Source organism: Chrysochloris asiatica, unplaced genomic scaffold (assembly GCF_000296735.1).
Source record: "Chrysochloris asiatica unplaced genomic scaffold, ChrAsi1.0 scaffold00366, whole genome shotgun sequence".
In the NCBI taxonomy this organism is placed as follows: Eukaryota; Metazoa; Chordata; class Mammalia; order Afrosoricida; family Chrysochloridae; genus Chrysochloris; species Chrysochloris asiatica.
Genome location: NW_006408884.1, coordinates 1,696,218 through 1,705,778, shown reverse-complemented (window position 1 = coordinate 1,705,778; position 9,561 = coordinate 1,696,218). Strand labels below are relative to the sequence as shown.

General features: G+C 38.2%; 1 protein-coding gene and 1 pseudogene across 1 annotated transcript in view; one reads left to right on the top strand and one right to left on the bottom strand.

The window, feature by feature from the left end:
* Nucleotides 1-9,561, top strand: part of CDH12 (cadherin 12, type 2 (N-cadherin 2)) — an 868,078-nt gene that overhangs the window by 43,974 nt on the left and 814,543 nt on the right. The gene's annotated exons all lie outside the window — the stretch shown is intronic.
* The window catches only part of LOC102831843, a 2,075-nt pseudogene continuing 1,667 nt past the window's right edge, over nucleotides 9,154-9,561 (bottom strand).

Here is a 9,561-nt window from a genome sequence, read left to right as displayed (position 1 = left end):
CTCTGGTAGCGTAGTGGTTACGAATCGGGCTGCGAACGTTAAGGTCAGTGGTTCGAAACTACCAGCCGCTCTGCGGGAGAAAGATGAGGCTGTCTTCTCCCGTAAAGATTTACACCCTCGGAAACCCTGTACAGAGTCGCTATGGGTCGGAACCGACTCGACGGCACTTAACAACAACATTATATATTATATATAATATTCACATACATATTTCCAGTTTAATTCCACCTTTTCTCCCACTCTATACAGAACCTTCTAATGTAATCCCTAGCAGTAGTAGAAGCCTACCATCTAGTTTTTCTGGTCTCAGAGTTGTGGTAGCTGATGTTAACATAGCTCAGTAGTACATTAGACTACTTGTTTTCATGTGTCATCAATTTCCATCACATAGCTTTCCTTTGGACAAGGAAAGACCAATAGTTGTATCTTACATGACCATTCATTAACTTTTAAGACACCAGTTGCTACTCATCAAAGAAGGATAGAGACAATTTTGTTTGTGGAGCTATTATGCCAGATGACTATGGTGTTCCCTGAGACTGTGATCTTGAGTCTTTGGCCCAACAACTAATTCCTCAAGGTGTTTCATTGTTTCTAAGATTTCATGAGTTTGTTTCCAATATAATATATATTCCAGCATATTCCTGGATATGATTGCAGTAAAGTTGACTATTGTTGTTGTTAAGTGCTGACCTTGAGGTCCAGTGCTTATCCTTTAGTGCCACACCAGGACTCCACCAGATTCATGGATATATTTGCAGCAAAGTTCATTACATATATGCAGCTATCTTTTATCAAACCTATATATATATATCTGTGGGTACCTTCCATGTCTCCCTCCCACACCTACTCAGCCAGTATGTCTCTCAATGCATCCCTTTATAGATTACCATTATTACAAGATTGTGCACATAATAATGGTCACTTTTATGGCTTTAACTATTGCACTCTTTTCTGTGCCTTACCTGCCGCCACCATTTTTTTTCCCATCCTCCTTTTCATTACATATTGCCTTCCCATCTATCCAAATTAATGTGTGTCCACTGTGTTAGTTTGTCCTACTGTAGTGGCTTGTGAATAGCTGTGATTCTGAAAGCTATGCCACTGGTATTTTAAATACCAGCAGGGTCACCTATGACGAGCAGGTTTCAGATGAGCTTCCAGATGAAGACAGATGAGGATGAAGAAGTGACAAACTATTTCTGGATGTTTAGTCACTGAAAACCTTATGAATAGCAGAGAAACACTGTCAGATATAGTGCCTGAAAATGAGCGCCTCAGGTTGGAAGGCACTGGGGAAGAGATTCCTCCTCAAAGTAGAGTTGACCGTGATAAAGTGAATGGAGTAAAACACATGGGAGAAAAGCCTGTGGGACCTTCATTTGCTGATGGGGCACAAGTCAAAATGAAGAGAAATAGCAGTAAGCATACATTGAAAATGTACGAAGTATGAATCTGGGAAAATTGGAAGTTGTCAAAAATGAAATGGAATGCATAAACAAAGATATTTTAGGCATTAGTGAACTGAAATGGCTATTTTGAATCTGAGAACTACATAGTTTACTATGCCAGGAATGACAAATTGAAGATGAATGATGTTGCATTCATTGTCAAAAAAACATATCCAGATCAGTCATGAGGTACAATGCTGTAAGTGATAGATAATATCCATGTACCTACAAAGAAGCCCAGTTAATACCACTAGTATTTAAATTTATACAACAACCACTAAAGCCAGTGAGGATGAAATAGAAGAATTCCACAAATTTCTTCAATCTGAAATTGATCCAACATGCAATCAAGATGTATTGATCATTACTGGTGATTGGAATGCAAAAGTTGGGAGCAAAGAGGAAGGATCAGTAGTTGGAAAATATTGCCTTTGTGATAGAAATGATGCTGGAGAACGCATGATAAAATTCTGCAAAATTAATGATTTGTTCATTTCAAGTATCTTCTTTAGACAGCATAAGAGATGACTATACACATGGACTTCACCATATGGAACACATAGAAATCAAATTGACTACATTTGTGGAGAAAGACGATGGAAAAGCTTCATATCATCAGTGAAAACAAGGCCAGGAGCAGACTGTGGAACAGGAAATCAATAACTCGTATGGAAATTCAAACTGAAGCTGAAGAAAATGAAAACAAATCCTCAAGAGCCAAAATATGACCTTGAATATATCCCACCTGAATTTAGAGATCATCTGAAAAACAGGTGTGATACATTAAACACTAAAAACTGAAGACCAGAAGAAGAGTTGTGGGATGACATCAAGAATATCATACATGAAGAAAGCAAAAAAGTCATTAAGAAGACAAAAAAGAAGGAAAAGGTCAAAATGGATGTCAGAAGAGACACTAAAACTTGTTCTTCAGCATAGAAATGCTAAAGCAAATGGAAGAAATGAGGAGGTCCAAGAGCTGAACAGAAAATTTCAAAGATCAGCACGATAAGGTAAAGCTAAATATTACAACAAATTGTGCAAAGTTCTGGAATCAGAAAACTAAAGAGGAAGAACACACTCAGTATTTCTCAATCTGGGGGAACTGAAGAAAAAATTCAAGCCTCAACTTTCATTATTGAAAGATTCTCTGGGCAAATCATTGAATGATGCAGAATGTATCAAGAGAAGATGGAAGGAGTGCACAGAGTCACAGTACCGAAAGAAAATGGTTAATGTTCAACCGTTTCAAGAGGTAGCATATGATTAAGAGCCAATGATATTCAGGGAGGAAGTCCATGGTGAATTGAAGGAATTGGCAAAGAACAAGGCACCAGGAATTGATGGATACAAATTGAAATCTTTCAAGAAAGTGAGGTGGCAAAGGAGGCACTCACTCATCTCTGCCAAGAAATTTGGAAGACAACTATCTAGCTGACTGATTGGAAGAGATCAATATTTGTGCCCATTCCAAAGAGAGGTGACTCAACAGAATGTGGTAATCATTGGGCAATCTCTTTGATATCCCATGCTAGTATAGTTTTACTAAAAGTAATACAGAAATGGCTGCAAGCAAACATTGACAGAGAACTTCCAGAGGTTCAAGCCAAATTCAGAAGAGGCCGTGGAATGAGGGACATCATTGCTGATGTCCAATGGATCTTGGCTGAAAGCAGAGAATATCAGAAAGATGTGTACCTGTGCTTTATTGACTGTGCAAAGGCTTTCGATTGTGTGGATCATGAGACGCTGTGGACAACACTGAGAAGTATGAGTATTCCTGAATACTACATTGTGCTCCTGAGGAGTCTGTACCTGGACCAAGAGCCAGTTGTTCAAACAGAACATGGGAACACTGAATGGTTTAAAATTTTAAAAAGTGTGTGACAAGGTTGCATTCTTTCACCATACTTATTCAACCTGTATACTGAGCAAATAATTCGAGAAGCTGTATTATATGAAGGAAAATGTGGCACCTGAATTGGAGGAAGACTCATTAATAACCTGTGATATGCAGATGATACAACCCTGCTTTCTGAAAGTGAAGAGGAATGAAAAGATTTACTGATGAAGATCAAAGAGCCCAACTTTCGGTATGGATTACATCTCAATATCAAGAAAACAAAAATCCTCCCACTGGACCAGTAAACAACATTCTTTTTATTTATTTTTTATTTATTTTTTTACATGGGCGAACATTAGTTTTACAACATTCTTATCAATGGAGAAAAGATTGAATTTGTCAAGGACTTCATTCTTCTTGGATCAACCAACACTTATGGAAGCTGCAGTTAAAAAAATCAATCGATGTATTTCATTAGGCAAATCTTCTGCACAAGACCTTTTTAAAGTGTTGAAGAGCAAAGATGTCAGCTTGAGGACTGAGGTGCGCCTGACCCATGCCATTGTATTTTCAATAATCTCATATGCATGTGAAAGCTGGATAGTGAATAAGGAAGACCGTAGAAGAATTGATGCCTTTGAGTTATGGTGTTGGAGGAAAATATTGAAAGTGCCATGGGCTGCCAAAAGAACCAATAGATCCATTTTGGAAGAAGTGCAGCCATAGTGCTCCTTGGAGGCCAAGGTGGCCAAATTTTGTCTCTCATACTTTGGGTATATTGTCAGGAGGGAACAGTTGCTGGAGAAGGATATCATGTTTGGTAAGGTGGAGGGTCAGAGAAAAAGAGGGAGACCCTCAATGAGATGGACTGGCCAAGTGACAGCATCAATGGACTCAAACATGGCAACAGTATTGAGGTTGGCCCAGAATCTGGCAGTGTTTTGTTCTGCTGTGCATAAGGTCGCTATGAGTCGGTACCAACTCGATGGCATGTAACAACTACAACAGCCCTTTTGTAAGAATCCTGGTGTGGCAGTGTACCAAGTAAATTACCAACCCCCTTTCCTGCCCCCCTGCTTCCCCGATAACCATCAAATAATGTTTCTTTTAGTGTTAAAACTATTTCTTGACATTTTACAATAGCGAATTCAGACAATTTTTATCCTTTTGGGATTGACTAATTTTACTCAAAAGAATGTCTCATCTGCATTCTTTCATGTTATAAGGTGTTGCACAGATTCATCTTTATTTTTTAATGTTCTTCTGTTATGTCACTATGGGTTACTGCCCTGACTGAAAGGTCAATTTGAACAACAACAAGGACAGTATTCTGTTATGTGTATTTACCAAGGTTTGTTTATGTCTTGTGTCATTGATGGACATTGAGGTTATTTTTATCTTTTTGCTATTTTAAATAGTGCTGCAGTGAACATGTTGTTGTTGTTGTTAAGTGCTGCTGAATCGGTTCCGACCATAGCAACCCTGTATAAGGTATCTGAGGAGCGGCTGGTGAACTTGAACCACTGACGTCATGGCTTAAACCGACTTTACAGTCTAGCACATTAACCCCCAAATGTCTATTTGTGTTCTGGCTTTTATTTTCTATAGGATATATGTCGAGTAGCGGGATTGTTGGGTCATGCAATATTTCTATGTTCATCTTCTTAAGGAAGCACCACACAATATCCCACAGTGATTTCATCATTTTTTTCAGTTCCATCTGCAGTTTGTGAGTGTTCCAGTCTCTCAACAGCCTGGCCCACATTTGACATTTTCTGTTTATTTTTAACTTTGCTACTAATGTTGACAGAAAAATGCCAGAGGTTCAAGCTGGATTCAGATGAGGACATGGAAGGAGGGATATCATTGCTGATGTTAGGTGGATCTTGGTTGAAAACATTGTATGGATCATGATAAGTTACGGACAACATTGCACAATATGAATATTTCAGAACACTTCATTGCAATCATGAGGAAACTACACAGACCAAGAGGCAAGTTGTTCAAACAGAACATACGTACAGTGAATGGTTTAAAATTAGGGAACGTGTGTGCCATGGTTGTATTTTATGACCATACTTATTCAATCTGTATTGTGACCACATAATATGAGAAGCTGGATTATATGAAGAAACACGTGGCATCCAAATTGGAGAAACCTCATTAACAACCTCCAGTATGCAGATGATACAACCTTGTTTTCAGAAGATAAAGAGGAGTTAAATACTTACTGATGAAGATCTAATACCATAGCCTTCAGTATGAGTTGCACCTCATGTAAAGAAAACAAAAATCCTCACTACTGGACCAATAAAAAACATTCATATAAATAGAGGAATGATTGAAGTTGTCAAAGACTTTATTTAGCTTTAATCAACCATCAACCTGGAAGCAGCAGTCAAGAAATCAAATGACATATTGCATTAGCAAATCTGCTGCACAAGACCTCTTTAAAGTGCTCAAGTACAAACATATCTGTTTGAAGACTAAGGTGCACCTCAACCAGCCATGGTATTTTCAATAACCTCATATGTGTGTGAAAGTTGAACATTGAATAAGGAAGACTATAGAAGAATTGATAGAGATGAGTTATGGTGTTGGAGGAGAATATTGAAAGTACCATGGACTGCTGAAAGAACAGAGAATTCTGTGTTGGAAGAAGTACAGCCAGAGTGTTTCTTGGAAGTCCCCAGGATGACCAGACTTGGTCTCTCATACTTCAGACATAGTGTCAGGAGGCACCAATCCCTGGAGAAGGATATCGTGTTTGGTAAAGTGGAGGGTCAGAGAAAAAGAGGAATCCCCTCAATTATATGGATTGGCACGTGGCGGCAGCCATGGACTCAGGTGTAGCAATGGCTGGAAGATTGGGTCATGACTGGACAGTATTATGTTCTTTTGTGCATAGGGTTGTATTATGGGACAGTATTATGTTCTGTTGTGCATAGGGTTGCTGTGAATCAGTGTCAACTCAATGGCACCTAACAACAACAATTCATGTTGGGATGAGGTCACTGTTGCTTTGATTTGCATTTCTCTGATGGAAATCCTATACAGGGTCACTATGGATCGGAATTGACTCCATGGCACTTAACAACAACAATGGACTTCTGGTGTGGTGCTGTTGGTCAGCACTACACTGCAAACTACAAGGTTGGTAGTTCAAACACACCAACTGCTCTGTGAAAACCCTAAGCAGGGTTGCTATGAGTCAGAACTGACTAGACACTTAACAAAGGCTATAGCAATGATAGCATTTTTTCCTATGTTTGTTGGCCACTTAAATGTCTTCTCTGATGAAGTGTCTCTCCATGTCCTCTGCCCATTTTTAATTTCATAGTTTGTCTTTTTCTTGCTGAGATATTGGTTTTTTTGTTTTTTTTTTTTTTTACAAAGTTTAGAGATTAGTCCTTGGTCATAGGTCATTGCCATTTTTTTTCTCATTCTGTGGCTAACATTGTGAAAAATGAATATTCCAGAGCACTTAAGTGTGCTCATGAGGAATCTGTAATCTGTACATAGACCAAGAGTCAGTTATTTAAACAGAACAATGGGGTAGTGAATGGCTTAAAATCAGGAACGGTGTTCTCCAGGCTTGTATTGTTTCACTATACTTATTAATTTTGTTGGCATCCCAGTGTGGTGCTATGGGTTAATGCACTGGATGCAGGGTCAGTTTGAATCACAAGGTCAGCTGTTCAAGCTCACCAGTCACTACTTGGAAACCCTATACAGGGTCATTATGAGTTGGAACTAACTCAATGGCACTTAACAACAACAACAACAACAACAAATTCATTCTATATTCTGAGCAAATTATCTAACAAACTGGATTTTATGTAAAAGTAGGTGGCATCAGGGTTGGAGGAAAATTCATTCACCACCTGCAATTTGCAAATGATGCAATCTTGCTTACTATAAATAAGAAGACTTGAAATATTTACTGATGAAGATCAAAAACTACAGCCTTCAGTATGGATTGCACCTTAGTATAAACAAAATAAAATACTTACAACTGGATCAACAAATAACATCATGATAGACAGAAGAGAGAATGAAGTTGTCAAAGACTTCATTTTTCTTTGTTCCACAATCAATGCTCTTGGAAGCAGCTGCCAAGAAATCAAATGGCGTAGACATATCACACTAGGAAAATCTACTGCAAAAAAGTTCTTTAAAGTGTTAAAGATCAAAGATGTAGTCATTCTTCCTATCTTAGGTGAGTTCCTAAAAATAAGTCATTAATCACTGTTCCTGTTCTAGTCATAGTCACATAGTGTCCTCCTTACCTGTTGATTTCCTTTGGGATTTCTGGTTTTGTAATCCTTTCAGTCTAACGACCTTGCAGAATGCTTTTGACTTTCTGGGTTTTGAATATTCCACTGACCTTCAATAAGCTTTATTTAGCTACACTAATTTAGGTCTTCCTGTGGGTTTGAGTGAGATTCTCCCTGCCAATCCTCAACAGATCTACTTAGAGTAATCATTCCCTCCTGCATCACGGTCAGTAAGAGACTTTGGTTGCTAGCATTAAATATGTCCTTGTTGTGTTCTGTCAAGCCAGTACGAACTCATAGAAACCATGTATAGGATTTCTGATGCTGTAAATTTTAACAAGAGCAAGAAAGTCTCATCTTTCTTCCATGGAGTGGCTGGTGGATTCAAACCCTTTGACTTGTGATTAGCAGCCTAAGGCATGAACTATAGTATATTCTATATAAGGATGACATTTTCCAATTCCATTAAATGTCACAAGGATGAAACACTCCCCTCTTGCTGTGTGACCTAGCTACTACTCTATTATTCCTTCATTTGACTCCAATAGTATTTATAAGTAGTTTGTGCTACATTTATCAGTGTTTCCTTTCTACTATTTTTTCTTCATTTCTACTTGGCTAACTTCAGTACTAAACATGATATCCTTCTCCAGTGACTGGTCCCTCCTGATAATATGTCCAAAATATGAGAGATGGTCAGAGAAAAAGAGGAAGACCCCAGTGAGATGGATTGGCAAACTGGTAGCTCAAGTGTGGCAACAATTGTGAGGTTTCTCTGGATCAGGCAGTGTTTCACTCTGTAATGAACTTAGGGTCTCTATGAGTTGGTGTCAACTCAATGGCACCTAACAACAACAATAACAAAACTTCAGTATGGATGCACTTTAAAACCTCACTAAGAAATCGTAATCATTACATATTATGGATGATAGCTAGTCCTTGTTTTTCTTTGTCACTGACTCCTCCAATCTCTCTTATTTGTCTTGTCTTTCATTACCCAAAACTCTTCTGGTTTTCTATGTACCCTTGAAGCAATTTCTTATTCATTCCCTTGTCTCACAGGCAGCCATTATTATTTTAAAGTGTAGCATCTCCATGGGTCATACTCTGTGTCTTGACCATATCTAGATGGTTCTCAAACGTATTTCACAAGTTTGTAGTATTGTTTGAGTACCAAATAAGTACCTTCCTCCACATACTTCTAGATTTCTCTATATCAAATAACTCAAATTCAGTCTTTGCCAAATATAACTAAGACTTTACCACAAACAGTTTTTTTTTTTTTTTTCTGTTCTTCATCTGATTACAATATAGAATGTCAGTCATTCACTCATGTGGCTTCCCTTTTCTGTGATTGACATGAACTTGTCAGAAACAGTTTCTAACTTCATCTCCCAAATATCTCTCAGTTTTACTTCTTGTTACTAAGCTAACTGCTACTGCCTTAGTCTACATGCACTTTTTTTTTCTAGAGTAAACTCATAAGTTTACTTTATTAAAGTTACTTTTCCAGAGAATATATTCCATAAATATGGTAATGTAGAACTTGGGCTCAAAAGCCTTTGAAATGTTTAAGTAATCTTCATTGATGTTGATCAGGGAACTCTTTCATTGGTGGAATTACTTCTCCAGTCTCCAGAATTGTATTACCTGGGAATAATCTGGGCTTCCTTAGACGATGGCATATGGTTTTACATTTACATTATATTTGATATAATGATGAATAATCCAGGCAGGTATAAATACATGAGTAAAAGCAAAGACACCGTGTCGGTATATCTTATGCACCGTGTTCCTCCAGAGGTTGGGTTCTACAAAAACTTATTACAGAACCCCTAACCTTTGTGGGAGCAGCAGCGGCTCCGGAGGACTCAGCTCCTGGTCCTTCAGCCATTGCCTCCTCAGCTCTTGCAGCTGCTGCAGCCGCAGTTTCTCATCTGGCGTGTACTCCCTACATGCACTTTTTTTTTTTTTTTTTTTTTTTTTTTTT